This window comes from Dreissena polymorpha, chromosome 14 (assembly GCF_020536995.1).
Source record: "Dreissena polymorpha isolate Duluth1 chromosome 14, UMN_Dpol_1.0, whole genome shotgun sequence".
NCBI lineage: Eukaryota > Metazoa > Mollusca > Bivalvia > Myida > Dreissenidae > Dreissena > Dreissena polymorpha.
Window position 1 is genome coordinate 47,299,658 of NC_068368.1, and position 15,635 is coordinate 47,315,292.

Below are 15,635 nucleotides of genomic sequence, written 5' to 3' on the forward strand. Positions count from 1 at the left end.
ACCTTCGCCAAAATCGGGTCTCCTAGGGTTCCCGGGACACCGTTAGTGTCGAGGCCTGATATTATATTTACTAAGGTTCAACTAAGAGAGCTGGTTGGGAAAAAATGCTGAGAACTCTTTTTTTGAAAACCTTCATTTGGGAATTTTCAGGTCCTATTTGGGAAAATTTTATATGGGAATGGGACCAAGTACTGGCCGTCTGCTTATTTTTTCTTTGCGTATATTGATTCTTTTAATTTATATATTTATATAGCGTCCTTAGAGTGTCGGTAGCGTGGTCGAAGTTTTATTCATTATTGAAAAATATACTGTGAGAAGTATCATTGTGCGTTGTTTTTATATTTCCATTTGTAGAATAATTGTTCATTATGTTTAAGATCGGAACCAAATTGTTTTGTTACATAATTTTCTTCAAACCACCATTACAAAGATAACTACAATATTAAAGCGCGCATTTTCTCTCTAAACAGTTAGTTTTGCTTCCGATTTCGTCGAGTAGACAATAAAGGAATAAGCATTTAAAGGTTATTACATGATTATTATAACATTAGGGACTTTGAGAACGTTTCCTTTTCAAACGTTTTCAGAGCCTTGAAGTTGGATTCCTACAGCTCGAGTCACTAATAATTGATGATATATGTCCGGTGCCCTCTTACAAACATTATACAGCACTAAAAGACTCCATACCTTAGGTACAAAGTCCGATACAGACCCGCAGTCATTTCAACGTGACCCGAGGTCTTGTTTTGAGGTCTTAATAAAGTGACCCGGAGTTGTTTATTTCAACATAATAGTTTGAAGTCTATATATATTATAGGACTAGGAGCAAACCCCAGGTTAGTACATTCAAAACCCGATTGCTAGAACTCGTCGGGGCCGGCAACAACAGTTCGAGCCATCCGGAATTCGAGCCATCCGATTTCTATTAAACTTTTGTTAACGAATATTTTCACCTCCAGTTGAAGAGTACATATTGCTTAAACTCCGCACTACTTTCTGCTTTGGAATTAATAAGAACTAAATATATACTTAATACTATAACACTTAATTAACCAATATTTTATTTTATTTAATGTCATCTTTTACTCAACTCAATTAAAGATTGGGTCGATGACATGTTTGCAACCAGTGTTGTATCTATTATTGAGTGTCTTTATTCAAGCGGTCCTAAACGATTAACAGTTTATGCGACCCGAAGCGAGTTCGAGCCATCCGCACAAAAGAACGTGTGAAAATTGTGACCGGGACTGTGAAAACAGTTCGAGCCATCCAATAATTCAAGCTTCGCATTTCGAGCCATCCGACACAATTTTCTATCAATATATAGCAATAATAAATCGGTGCTTTGATAAGAGTTTGAGCCAACCGGAAATTCGAGCCAAGCGAGTTCGAGCCATCGGGTTTCGACTGTATATAGTAACATGTCTATCTGTAGTATCGGCCCTCTTAATGAATTCATACAGATTTTGGAAGTGAACAAATACAAAACACGCATGTGTTATATGTCAATCTATAGTTAAAAACACGCATGTGTTATTTGTCAATCTATACTTAAATGTGTATTCTTGGACATAACAACAAAAACTGCATTTAAATCTGCATTGTTTTGACAAAATACTGGCTAGATTTAGATCCCTGTAGTAAACTGTATCATGTACAATGGTTCTCATATTGGCCTTTTTGATTGGTTGATAAGAAATGTTACTATGCGCATGTGCTTGTTTTTTTAAAATAGTATTGTAATAGAAAAACAAAACTCATATTCATGTTGTTCTTAGAATATTTTGTTATTTTATTTAAAACCAAGCAGCATAAAAACATTTCATAAAACTACCTTTAATCCATCACCAACTAACATAATTGTGTGTTAAAAATAAATTATTATAAAACCCCCTATTTATAAAATTAATTCTTATATTACTCCTTATTTGTTAAAGTAATTATTTAAAGCCAGGAGTATTGCTGTTTCCATGTCTCAGCTGTTCTCCCGGACACTGAACCAGATTGTTTTTAACCGCTTTTAAAGGGGCCTTTTCACAGATTTTGGCATTTTTTTTAACTTATTCATTAAATGCTTTATATTGATAAATGTAAACATTGGATCATAAAAGCTCCAGTAAAAAATCAAGAATTTTTTTTTTAAAAGTTAAAGAACATTGCCCGGAGCAGGTTTCGAACCAGTGACCCCTGGAGTCCTGCCAGAGTCCTGAAGTAAAAACGCTTAAGCCTACTGAGCTATTCCGCCGAGTACACATTCTTCACGTATTTTATACATTATATAAGCAATCTTCGTAGTTTCACAAAATTTAACGACAAAAACAGAACTCTCCAAATTATTCAATCGTTTCGCGTTGCAACGCTTTATATGTTTTAGGTTTTGAAATCGTCAAAAGATGCATATAATGGCTATATTAGAGCATGAATAATGTTCAGTATTACTGTTTCCTCACAAATATCATAACTAAAACGAAAACTTACGAATCTGAAACAACTTTTTTCAATTTTGTCAATTTACCAAAGCGTGAAAAGATCCCTTTAATTGTCATTTAGATTTACGCGAAACCATGCTTTGGTTATTTGGTTCTTGAGAATCTGATTGAAAGAATGCATGCAGCGTGGATTTTTGACACTGAAATGGCTTTTTTTGCCTTCCACGCTTCGATACACCACTTCGGGCGGCCATTTTTATTTGTTTATGTAAAACGGTCACTGACACTTCGGCTTATTACTAGTGCCTCTCTATGTCGTGCCACCAACAATCAAGGACCACAATGTAAATAAGGGATATGCTCTTTTTTGTGTAATCCTTGGCGTTAGTGTGCATGCCATAGTGCATTCTATGCACGTACTTTTCAATTATGATTGTTTTTACTTCATATTGTTTTATGTACATGTTGTTTCAATGCATTGTGAGTATGTATGCTATCTCCGAAATAAATCTATCTATCTATCTAGGTCATAATGGCCATTAGGTTGTCTTAAAGTCATATAAAAAACTATATTTAAGATTTAATTTTAATGACATTTTGAATAGGTATACAGTATATAAATTGTGAACAAAAAATGACGAGAAATGTAATTCAAAAGGTACAATGAACAGTAATGATTCGCCTGCAACAATAGGAGAACAGGTGGTACGGTGGTCTAGTGGTAACTCACTGGTCTACCATTCCAGAGGTTCCCGGTTCAATTCCTGGCAGGTGCACTGGAAATTTCAGAAATGCTTCAAGTGTTTCCCACCCAACTATAAATGTACTGGTATGAAACCCAGGTAATTCTCGCGCGTATCGCTGCTATACACTGAGCACGTAAAAGAAACAAGGGATCTATTCGCAAAGAGCTACGGTATCGCACACGGATTCCTTATATCTCAATACTGTCTCTTCTGCTTGCTGTCTCATCAGCAAAAACCGAAGGACCCCATTGGAAATAAGTGCTTGCACTTACTGGGTTATCCTTGACTGCAAAGCCCCCCCCCCCCCCCAAAAAAAAAAAAATCGAGACCGTTTCGTCTATAGACCGTTTTTAGGTGTGGCTCTATCCTCACAGCAAACGCTTGTGTGACGTTGACTTAAAGTTGTAGTTTTTTTTCAATGTCCATGCAGAGTTGTCGTTCCTTGCTCTCACATACAACCTCTGCCATCACACAGGGACATTTAATAAAAATTCTCTACATACTACAAATATATATACAAGGGATACAACTGTAAAATTTCCAGCACAACACCATGATCTGAACAAAAGCAAAATAATTGCTTCCAACAGCAAAAGTTGCACTAAATAAACAATATAACAATAGCCAAGACATTTATCTTTCAGAATATAACTATCTTTAAAGCAGTCAATGCTTAAACAGTTTTTTTGAAACGGAAGTTTCATGAAAAACTGTAAAATTTTCAGACTCGGACAAAAGTGTGCACAACCACTTTGACATATTTTGTTCCATAATTTAATAATACTGAGCAGTTCAGCAAATTTTACCTTGTTTTATAATCCAAATATACTTTATGAATCAAAGTAGACAACTTTTATGATGGCATGTAAATGCATATGTGTAAAAACACCGTACATCTTAAATTGTTTACATTTTCTACAATCTTCAAGCATGTGCAAGTTGTTAAGTAATGTAACACGCAACGTGATTGGTTAGCTGTTTTCTGCAGTGGAGAATTAACCAATCAAATCGCATGTTTAAAATACATGAAGTGTAATATCTAAAATTAAAGTAGACTATTGTTATTGTGACATTGAAGTGTTTTTATACGAATTCGAGCAAAATATCACACTTAATTGTAATTATGTTATATTAAACTATAAACAGAAACTAGCAAATGAACATGTACGTTCAAAAGGGGTTAGTTTTAAAGAAATATGGAAATTACAACTAGAATTATCGGTTTTCAGTTGTGCACACTTGTGTCGCAGTTAGGATTGTTGAGCTTTTTTGCATGAAAGGTATCGTTTTAATTTAATGAATGATCGTAGTTTATTGCCAAGTTTATTATTTTCTGAAAGATAAATGTCTCTGCTGTTGGTATACCGTCTATTTTGTGTAATTAATGCTTTTGGAAGAGATTTTTTTGCTTTTGTTCAGACCATGGTGTTGTGCAGGAAATTTGACAGTTGTATCCTTTGTATACTGTTAAAAAGTATGTAGTTTTTTTTTTAAAGATCCCTGTGTGCCATCACAAGAAAATCCTACCAGATTCGGTTGGACGTTATTTAATCCAGCTATGCTGGTTCCCGTCAAATCACTGCGCGGCATTGTGTGCACACCGGTCTTACTGACCTGTGTACTACAGCGCAAGGAATTGTGGGTAGCACTTCTTTTACAAGTGAAAAGTAAGAGCGAAAGTAAGTCAAGTAATCGTGCTTCTGAAAATCGCTATCAGTCTTAATAGAGATTCAAAATCGCATTTCAACATATTTCATATAATAACATTTCTTTAAACAACATTCAATTTTAAACACATATTTAACACAGTTTTCTCATTATAAAAAAATATTAATTCCTACGCGGAACTTTTTTGGCGGAAGCACAAATCCCCAAATCAGGGGATTGTGATGCGTCCTAGCATAGAGGTGACAATAACGTAGTGACGTCACCATCTATGTATAGAATGACTGCGCGGAGGTTGAGTTTTTTTATGAGCGCCTATACGAGTCAGAACCGGGATGAAATGTTTACCGTATATAATGTGCTACTGGAAGTTTTGTGCACGTTCAAAAATTTCGAATTCGTGTTTTATTTTTTTCATTGCGTAACTTTACGCAAATATTTAAAATCTAAATCTTTATTTGATACATTTAATTTGTTTTTACGCCTTTACGCATGTTATTCGGAGCTCTTTCTACTTTCCAATGAACACCAAAAATCATGCGAATGATTGAAGTAATAGTCATTGATAACTACCAAATAAATAACAACTTTTAAAAATTAAAAACAAACATTAAATTTCCAGCACAGCCACTTCTGGTGTTTTTTTTAAGTCACGATACTAGGAGGAAGGAAAATACAATACGAATAAGGGATACTCAAAATCTTTTGTAACATTTTGATTATTATTAATTTACTGATTTTAAACCAATTATTTTACTAATAGCGAATCATAAAGCCAGATCGCTTAAGGAATATTGTTTATCATTTTATTGTGTTTTTCAATTTATTGTCTGAGCCATAAAAAAGACTAGTCCAACGTTCGACCGACATGTTACATGTAATTGTCCCCCTTTTCCACCTGTAAACACTAACACTGTAAATAATTTTAAATCAACACCAAACTGAGCACATATGTACAGTTTTCATTCCGTTCGCTGTTGTAGTGCTTGATTAGCTTGTGCGCATTACATAGGCTAATCAGTGCAAAAGGCGCCAGAATACAATCTTCTTTTTAAAAGGAGCGCTGTATCGAAAGAAGACACCCGAAAATTACGCTATCCGGCCATAATACCCAATATGTCAATATAATAGCGGTTATCGTTAATCGATAACTGATCGTTATTGGAGTGCGGTCTGTCCTGTTCTGTTTTGCTCTTTTAACAATTAGGGATATTTTTATCGGAGTTAGTATAACATCGCCTTATGTAAAATAGTAGAGATAATTTGATCGGGATGATTTTGGTTTACACCGCCTTGCTACTTCCTCTTTTCGGATCAGGCGAAAATTGAAAGGTTTGCAAAAAAAATGATCTTTAACGATTTTGGCAAAAATAATTTTATTATACCCCCATTACCATTGGTAATGGGGGCTATATAGGAGTCACTTTGTCGGTCTGTCTGTCGGTCGGTCTGTCGGTCTGTCCCGAAATTTCATCCAATCTTCACCAAACTAAGTCACAAGTTGTATCTAGATGATGTCTAGGTCAAGTTTGAATATGGGTCATGCCGGGTCAAAAACTAGGTCACGGGGTCACTTAGTGTGTTTTAAACCGAAAGTTTGTCCGGACCATAACTATGTCATTTATCGTTAGATTTTAAAATGACTTGGTACATTTGTTCACCATTATAGGACGTTGTGTCGTGTGAAAAAGTACGTAAATATCTCCAAGGTTAAGGTCACACTTGGAGTTCAAAGGTTAAATGCTTGTCCGGGCCATAACTTTATCATTTATTGTGAGATTTTAAAATCGTTTGACAAATGTGGTCACCATCATTGGACGGTGTGTCGCGCGAAAGAATTACGTCGATATCTCCAAGGTCAAGGTCACACTTTGAGTTCAAAGATCAAAAATGGCCATAAATGAGCTTGTCCGGGCAATAACTATGTCGTTAATTGTGAGGTTTTAAAATCATTTGGCACATTTGTTTACCATCATGGGAAGGTGTGTCGCGCGATAGAATTACGTCATTCTTCAAGGGCAAAGTCACACTTAAAGTTCAAAGGTCAAAAATGGCCATACATGAGCTTGTCCGGGCCATAACTATGTCGTTCATTGTGAGATTTGAAAATCATTTGGCACATTTGTTCACCATCATTAGACAGTGTGTCGCGCGAAAGAATTACGTCAATATCTGCAACATCAATGTCACACTTGGAGTTCAAAGGTAAAAAATGGCCATAAATGATCTTGTCCGGGTCAAAACTATGTCATTCACTGTAAGATTTTAAAATTAATCGGTACATTTGTTCACACTCATTGGACGATGTGTCATGCGAAAGAATAACGTCGATATCTCCAAGGGCAAGGTCACACTTTGAGTTCAAATGTCAAAATAGCCATAAATGAGCTTGTCCGGGCCATAACTTTGTCATTTATTGTGAGATTTTAAAATGATTCTGTACATTAATTTTGTTCACAGTCATTGGACGGCGTGTCATGCGAAAGAATGCATGAGTTCAAATGTCGAAATGGCCATAAATGATAATTGCATAATTATTCTTAAAAATCGCCATAAATTACATTCTCTTGTTTTGTGAAGACAGCATGCAAAATAGTATGTGTCAATGCGGCACGTGGGGGTATACGTCACGTCTGTGACAAAGCTCTAGTTAGTACAACATTATTGTTTAATAAGTTCAGAGTTGAAGCATAATGACTTAAGGAGTGCTGTAGGTGATGTATTTAATTGGATGAAATTTTTTTGAGCTCGATTTTATTGATTGAAAAGGTTGTTATATAACCTGTCAACAATACCCGCAAGGGGAGTTAGACAGTGTAGATAGACAGATAATTATTGCGGGTGTCATCGTCATCATCTCGTATTATGTTATTGGTATAAGCAGAGTTATATGAAAAATGATTATGCACCAGCAAGTTGCAGTGTTAAATGGGATTTTCAGTTATTTATTTATTTTATTTTTCATGTTTATGAACGATTACGTCACAATGCCGAAGGCAAAAGCAAATAGTAAGCGGGCCACGGATTCCATGATGGAACTTGCAGAAACCATATCAAAGCGTAGGCGACATGGGAAATCGGTCACTGACAGTGGGTCATCTGGTGAAGCGCCAGGCCCTGGGCCATCAAGCGCAGAGGCAGTCCCTGGTACAAGTACGCATGCGACAGAATCAGCCACTGGGTCATGTATTGAGTTGATCCCTGATGCAACAGCTTTAAAGGTGCCAGTTGGCGTGGAGGCTTACCAGGGTCATGAACAGGTTTTGTCTTTTGACTTTGACACTTACCCCATACCAATTGCAAGTGTGCACAACCATATGGATTTACATGTATCACCTGCCATTTAACATAAGATTATTTCAGGACTGTACATAGATATGGCTTCACTATAAGAGTCTCAACCAGGGGAACAGGTGCATGGTTTGAACCTCAGTCAATCTGGGCAGTACATTATCAAACCACTTGAGCCTTAAAATCAATAAATACAATTGAAACGTGGTCAGGCGCATTTCTAGTATATCCTAGTATTCTCTTAACAGCACATCCTAACAGGAAGCAGGAGTTACTCAAGTACATGAGTACAATTAGGACTGCCGCAAGGAGGCATGTAGGCCTGGATTGGAAAGCCTATGACCAGCTGTTTCGCTTGCGCCTTGCAGTTGATCCTACTGGTACCCGCTTTGATACAATTGATTATGAGCTATGGTTGCTATATGTGGGACCTTGTATGCAGGGGGCAATTGCAGAAAGAGTCATAATAAGAAAATGTTATGACTTTAATTACAGCAGGTGTGCTAGGGATCCTTGTCCGTATAGGCAAAGTTGTCTTAGTTGTAGTGGTAATCATCCTTCTTATATGTGTCGGTCTGCTTTCAGCGGAGTGCAGGTTCAGGGAAAAAGAGGATTCTTGCCAGGCAGGACCCCTGTTCCACAGGGCCCGCGTTTGGCTGGGTTTAGACCAGGTTTCAGACCAAGACACCCTAAAGCCAACATGCGAAAATATTGATTTAAGTCTGGGAAAATCCCCGATAAATACTGATGTGCTTATTTCATATTTGAACATTTATACAAATACACAAGATGCTGAAATACTTCAAGAGGGATTTTTTAAAGGCTTTCGTCTTGGGTTTAACGGGCCAAGAGTTTCAACAGATGCATGTAATTTGAAGTCGGCACGTTTACGTTCAAATATTTTAAAGCAAAAAATAAACAGTGATGTGGCGGCTGGTAGATTTGCGGATCCGTTCAAGTATACTCCAATAGAAAATTTTAAAATTTCGCCTGTTGGCCTCGTTCCAAAATCGGAAGGATCATGGCGGCTTATTACGCATTTGTCTTGTCCAAAAGGAGGTAGTGTTAATTATAACATAAGTGATAATCTTAGTAGTGTGAATTATACATCATTTGATACAGTGGTAGATAAGATTTTTAAGCTTGGTTTTAACAACGAAATTGCCTAACGTGACATAAAATCAGCATTTCGGCTGTTATCTATTTGCCCAGAGGACTTCTGTTTGTTAGGCTTGAAGGATAATGATGGTTACATTTACATAGATAAATATTTGCCTATGGGTTGCAGATTATCGTGTGCACTGTTTGAGAAGTTTGCTGCATTCTTGCAGTGGTTTGTTACTTATTTTGCAAAAAGGGATTCCTTGGATCATTATTTAGATGACTTTATTTTTGCGGGGGCTGACAATACGGGGCATAATAATGATCTGGTTGGTACATTCGAACAGGTGTGTAGCTTCCTGGGGGTTCCTATTGCTCATGAGAAATCAGTTGGTCCTTGTAAGAGGTTAATATTTTTAGGATTAGAGCTGGATTCGGTTAACATGATCATTCGGATCCCGTTGCTTAAGGTCGAGGAGTTGCGGGTAGCTATAATGCAGGTACTTCAGAGAAAGAAGGTTACATTACGGGAATTTCAGTCGTTGGTTGGAGAATTGTCATTTTTCTGTTAGGGAGGACTTTCCTGCGTAGGTGCTATAATGCGATGGTCAGTGCAAAACATCCACATCATAGATTCCGTATGACAGAGGCGATTAAGCTCGATTTAGATATGTGGTTATTTTTTTTAGAAAAAAATAATGGTGTAACGCAAAACCCTCTGAACTCATGGTTAGACAGCAGCGTTATACAATTATTCTCAGACAGTGCAGGTTCCCTTGATATTGGATGTGGCTGTTTTTTCAATGGAGAATGGTAATTTTCTCCCTGGCCTAAACAATGGGGTTCGGTTATGAAAGATATCCCATTTTTAGAAATGGTCCATGTGATTCTTAGCCTGTGCCTATGGGCTGGAAAGTTGCAGCTTAGGAAAGTTTTGGTTATGGTTATCAATATTTATTTATTTATTTTTCATTGTTTCGCAAGCAATGGGACAGTTTCCGGAAGTTATGTCCAGATGCACATCAGGATCCATGCCAGATACCAGCACATTTTCACTCTCTGATATCCTTTCTGAGTCTGAGCGATTGTTAATGGCGGCATTTGCAGATAATACAACGGAAGCTTACAACAAAGGTTTTCAACAATTTGAAAACTTCAGAAAGCAATATTATTTTCAGTTTATTTGGCCCCCAACTTTAGAGCATATTGTCATGTTTATTTCTTGGTTATCATTCAGGGGTTTGTCCCAATCCACAGCTTGTTTGTACGTGAAAGCGGTCAGTTTTCAATGTAAAATAAGGGGCGTTTCAGATGTTTCTATGCATTACGTCATTGAAAAGGCTTTGTAATGTTTAAAAAGATCTTCGGTAGGAAGGGGGTCTAGATTCCCAATAACCAAGCATATATTGAAATAGATGCTGTCAGTTTTGCCTATAGTATGTAATAGTATATATGAGTCACTTGTCGGCTGCGGCATATAGCCTTGCTTTTTTTCGGCTTTCTTATGGTGGGCGAAATTGCCGTTACATCAAAAAATTCTCCTTCAAGGGTTATTTCACAGTCAGATGTTTTGGTTAATGAGACATATGGCATAATCCAACTTGCTATTAGGTTTTCTAAAACAGATGAATATGGTTCAGGGACAATTTAAAAGATAAACAAATCCACTTCAACAGAAATATGTGCGGTAAACTTCATTTCGGGGTTCCTGAAAAGACGCCCATCTATCAGTGGGCCATTCTTCTGTCATTTTGATGGAAATCCCTTAACGAGTTACCAATTTTCAGCCATTCTTAAAAAAGCTTTGGGCTGCTTGCAGCTGGATCATGGCAAGTTTACATCGCATTCATTTAGAATAGGGACAGCAACTTATGCGGCAATGGCAGGTTGTGATGTCGAAAATGTAAAGAAAGCTTGTAGATGGTGTTCAGAGGCGTATCGGGTTTATCTTAAGCCTGAATCCGTTTATATATTACCGCAATTGTCATTAAAAATTCAAGCTGCAGCTTGTCATTACCTGTTTTGTTATAGTAAGGGCATTGTTGTTCCTAAAACAAAGTATTTCTAGGTCCAATCAAAGTGTGGATCCTTTGTTCAACAAGGTCAATCACGCTTTTGTAGAAGCGAGACAGAGGCCGGAAGGTGTAAATCTGGGTTTAACAGACGTAGACATAATGTGGCAGGGATATGATGGTTTATCACTGTTGGACGTTGTCAGCATATAAAATACATTAAAGAAAGTTGCCGAGACACCAGATTTGATCATATTACACTGCGGTGGTAATGACTTGGGTCGTCTAGATTTAAAAAAACATTCGTTCTCTTATAGATGTCATTATTAACTTAATAAATTATGCTTTCAGTTTCAAGTGTAAAACTGTGTGGTACTAATTTTGCCACGCAGTTTGTTGCGTTATTCAGATGATCTTGTCGCTATGAAATCTTGTAGGAGAAGAATAAACAGTTACGCAGCAAACAAAATTATGCACATGAATGTGGTTTCTATATTAAGTATGATAAATTAAGGGAAGTAACTCCAGCATTATTCGCTGCAGACGGAGTACACCTATCCTCCCTTGGGAATTCCGTCTTTGTTGAGATAGCGGATAGCGGGTGCATTACATGCGTTCAAAAAAGGCCTCAAAATGTCTTGAGTAAATCTCGATCATTAGCATTTCTCGTTCTTTTGGCGGTGACCGCACCGAGTTTGCAGATACATGTGCAAACTCGTTGCGCTCTATGGTGGACAGCGATCTCACAACATAACTTGTTTATACTTAAGTTGGTATTCTAATAGTTTAAATTGGCATTGATGACTGCTCTCCAGGGTCAGCGCTAATTTTGGTCTAATTAGTGCCTCAGTGGGGCTTATAATTTTCAAGTTAGCCTTTGTGGTATTAACTGAAATTCAGTTTCCGGAAATTTGAAGTTAGCTTTTTGTGACAGTTTTAAATTTGAAGTTAGCCTCAGTTGGGCAAAAATTTGAAGTTAGCCTCAGTTGGGCAAAATTTGAAGTTGGCCTCAGTTGGGCAAAAATGTGAGGTTATCCTTTGTGGCTTTAACCGTTTGCTGGAAGGTTGTCCTAAAAGGCACAATTTGCTCGGCGGCCTGTTGAATCGAAGTTGTGATCAACACGATGAGTAGGGAAACCATGGCCACAAGTCCAAACCGGGGAACAAGACAGTCTAGTCGAAATTAAATGTAAAATATTCAGTAATAAATGTGTTTGCAAGGGTATAATGTTTTATGTGCTTTTTATGTCTATTGGATGTCGAACAACAAAGATGCTTTGGTGAAATCCGGTTATACAAAATAGTAAAATTTAGCTTAGAATTAAGCATGCAAGATTTCTTGTTTGGTCTTACAGGATTTCACCGGGTATTCGTTGTCCGGCAATCGGTTGTCCTCTAATCTCCCAATAATAGTGGTTATCGTTAATCGATAACCGATCGTTATTGGAGTGCGGTCTTTCCTGTTCTATTTTGCTCTGTAAAAAAATAGGGATATTTTTATCTGAGTTAGTATAACACCGCCTTATGTAAAATAGTAGGTATAATTTGATCGGGATGATGTTGGGTTTACACCGCTTTGCTACTTTCTTAATTCTGATCAGGCGAAAATTGAAAGATTCGTAAAAAATGTTCTTTAACAATTTTGGCAAAAATAATTTAAGCCCACCCACCACTAACCCAAAATTTATGTGTTATCATGTTTAATTACAAGTGTTGCTTGTTGCTCTCGTGTGTTTTATGTTTCAGTTTCCAGGAACGTCGTGGTTCCCACATACACGGTTCCCACATAATTTGATCGGGATGATGTTGGGTTTACACCGCTTTGCTACTTTCTTAATTCGGATCAGGCGAAAATTGAAAGATTCGTAAAAAATGTTCTTTAACAATTTTGGCAAAAATAATTTAAGCCCACCCACCACTAACCCAAAATTTATGTGTTATCATGTTTAATTACAAGCGTTGCTTGTTGCTCTCGTGTGTTTTATGTTTCAGTTTCCAGGAACGTCGTGGTTCCCACATACACGCTAACACCAACGTAATGGTTCCCACGTACAGTTTTGAGTGCGGCGGACAGCGACCTCACAACATAACTTTTTTATACTTAAGTTGGTTTTCTAATAGTTTAAATTGGCATTGATGCCTGCTCCCCAGGGTCAGCGCTAATTTTGGTCTAATTTGAACAATTTATTTCAGTTGCCGTATATTTGAAGTTAGCCTTTTGTGACAGTTTTATATTTGAAGTTAGCCTCAGTTGGGCTTATAATTTTCAAGTTAGCCTTTGTGGCATTAACTGAAATTCAGTTTCCGGAAATTTGAAGTTAGCTTTTTGTGACAGTTTTAAATTTGAAGTTAGCCTCAGTTGAGCAAAAATTTGAAGTTAGCCTTTGTGGCTTTAACTGTTTGCTGGAAGGTTGTCCTAAAAGGCACAATTTGCTCGCGGCCTGTTGAATCGAAGTTGTGATCAACACGATGAGTACGGGAACCATGGCCACAAATCCAAACCGGGCACAAGACAGTCTAGTCGAAATTAAATGTAAAATATTCAGTAATAAATGTTTTTGCAAGGGTATAATGTTTTATGTGCTTCTTAGGTCTATTGGATGTCGAACAACGAAACTGCTTTGGTGAAATCCGGTTATACAAAATAGTAAAATTTAGCTTAGAATTAAGCATGCAAGATTTCTTGTATGGTCTTACAGGATTTCACCGGGAAGTCGATGTCCGGCAATCGGTTGTCCTCCAATCTCCCAATAATTATGCGCTATGAACGTTGATGTAAACGATACCATCACCATTACCGTTTTCGGTCTTTTGAGGATCGCTCCTTTAAAGCATACGTTTTTACCGACTTAAAATTACAAAGTTTTGTTAAACTTAAATCAAATTAAACTTAATCATATGATATTATATTCGTGGATAAAAGAACGGGGAAATGCTATAGGCACATGCAACATCTAAATATTTTAACTGGCATTGATCCTCATGCAAGTTTACAAGTTCTGTTGCTCTTCTGGATATTAAACCATCGAGTAATTAAATTGCAATTTGACCGAATTTAAATTATCTCCAATAGCGTTTATCAAATTGAATAACATTATATGTGCTTTATTATTTATGTACAATTCTATGTTGTTGATGTATTATGGGCTAAAATAGAGGTTCGATGCGATCTTTAAACGGGCCGTTCGAAGGCGTTTACCCCAGCCTTAATCACTTTTATGTTCAATTATGTGTTGTTGGTCGCTTGTATTAAATAAAAGACAAACGTGGAATTTCTCTCCTGATAATGTTTCTAAAGTTTCACAATATCTATGTTTAATGGAGAAGTATCAGTATTCGCTAGACATACTTAAGTTCTGAATATTCCATAAATCATAAACGCATCATGATATTGTGGACACATCTCATCCTCTTATATACGATATTCAGTTATTTATTTACAAATACAAGCATGTGTTAATAGGCTGGATAACTCTTAAACTTGTTGATTACATAAACCGAGTTACATCCCTCGGCGCCGCTCTGGTTTATTTTCAGAAAATGACCTAACCTTTTCAGGAAGTGTTGTCCATTAAAAAGTGCCATGATCTTTGCTGAATTTGTTTTATAATAATTTTGTTTGCGGAGGATTATTTTGGAATACGATGAGCTGATAATGGTCAGATTTTGAACTTACAAATACACTTACTTTCAATTGTGCAGTTTTGATTTATTCTCATAGAAATAACGACTTTGTGGACGTTAATTTCGAACGATCTACCATTCTTTGAAGGTTATACAATGTTATCACAGATCAAGGCAAAATGTCGGTTGAAAACATAAAGCAGGCGTGTAAGTATTCTGCTTATATAATAACTATGTGATTATTATGTATAGGCATTTATTCAGACCTAGTTAACTGTTTGTTTGTTTTTTTTTTCAAATTACAAGTGTATGGGGGCAGGAGCTGCAGAAGTCGCGGCCTTAATATTTTAAGGAGCTTAAACATATATAAAAGTAAACATTCATTTTTTCAGAAGATTCATAAACGCTCTTCGACTGCCCATAGGCTGCAATTTAATACGGACCGAAGCTACATGCAGAAGACAAACCGCATGGTGAAGAAATCGTATTCAATAAACCAGTAAACTGCAGTTCACGTCGACTTGTCGTGTAGCTTTGTTGGTTGTTATGATATCGTGTTTCAGTTTACGTACGATTTGGAATACAAATGTTTAAATAGATGTACATGTCTGCAACTACCGCACTTTGTTAAATAGCATGGTTGTATTTAAAGTAAATGAAGCAACAATGGCATAGATGGGTGCGTAACAGGATTAAATAGAAATATATCATGTATATTTGGCAAAGTTTAAATTACCTCTATGGAAATAAATTGTGTAGTACTTGTC

The 15,635-nt window shown here is 36.8% G+C and overlaps 1 protein-coding gene across 1 annotated transcript in view; it reads left to right on the forward strand.

Annotated features, from left to right (window-relative positions):
• Window positions 1–14,799: 14,799 nt before the first annotated feature.
• LOC127858530 (NFX1-type zinc finger-containing protein 1-like) overlaps window positions 14,800–15,635 on the forward strand; it is a 64,313-nt gene continuing 63,477 nt past the window's right edge. The window contains exon 1 of the mRNA XM_052395734.1: window positions 14,800–15,075. The gene's annotated coding sequence lies outside the window, so the exon portion shown is untranslated. The remainder of the gene's footprint in view (window positions 15,076–15,635) is intronic.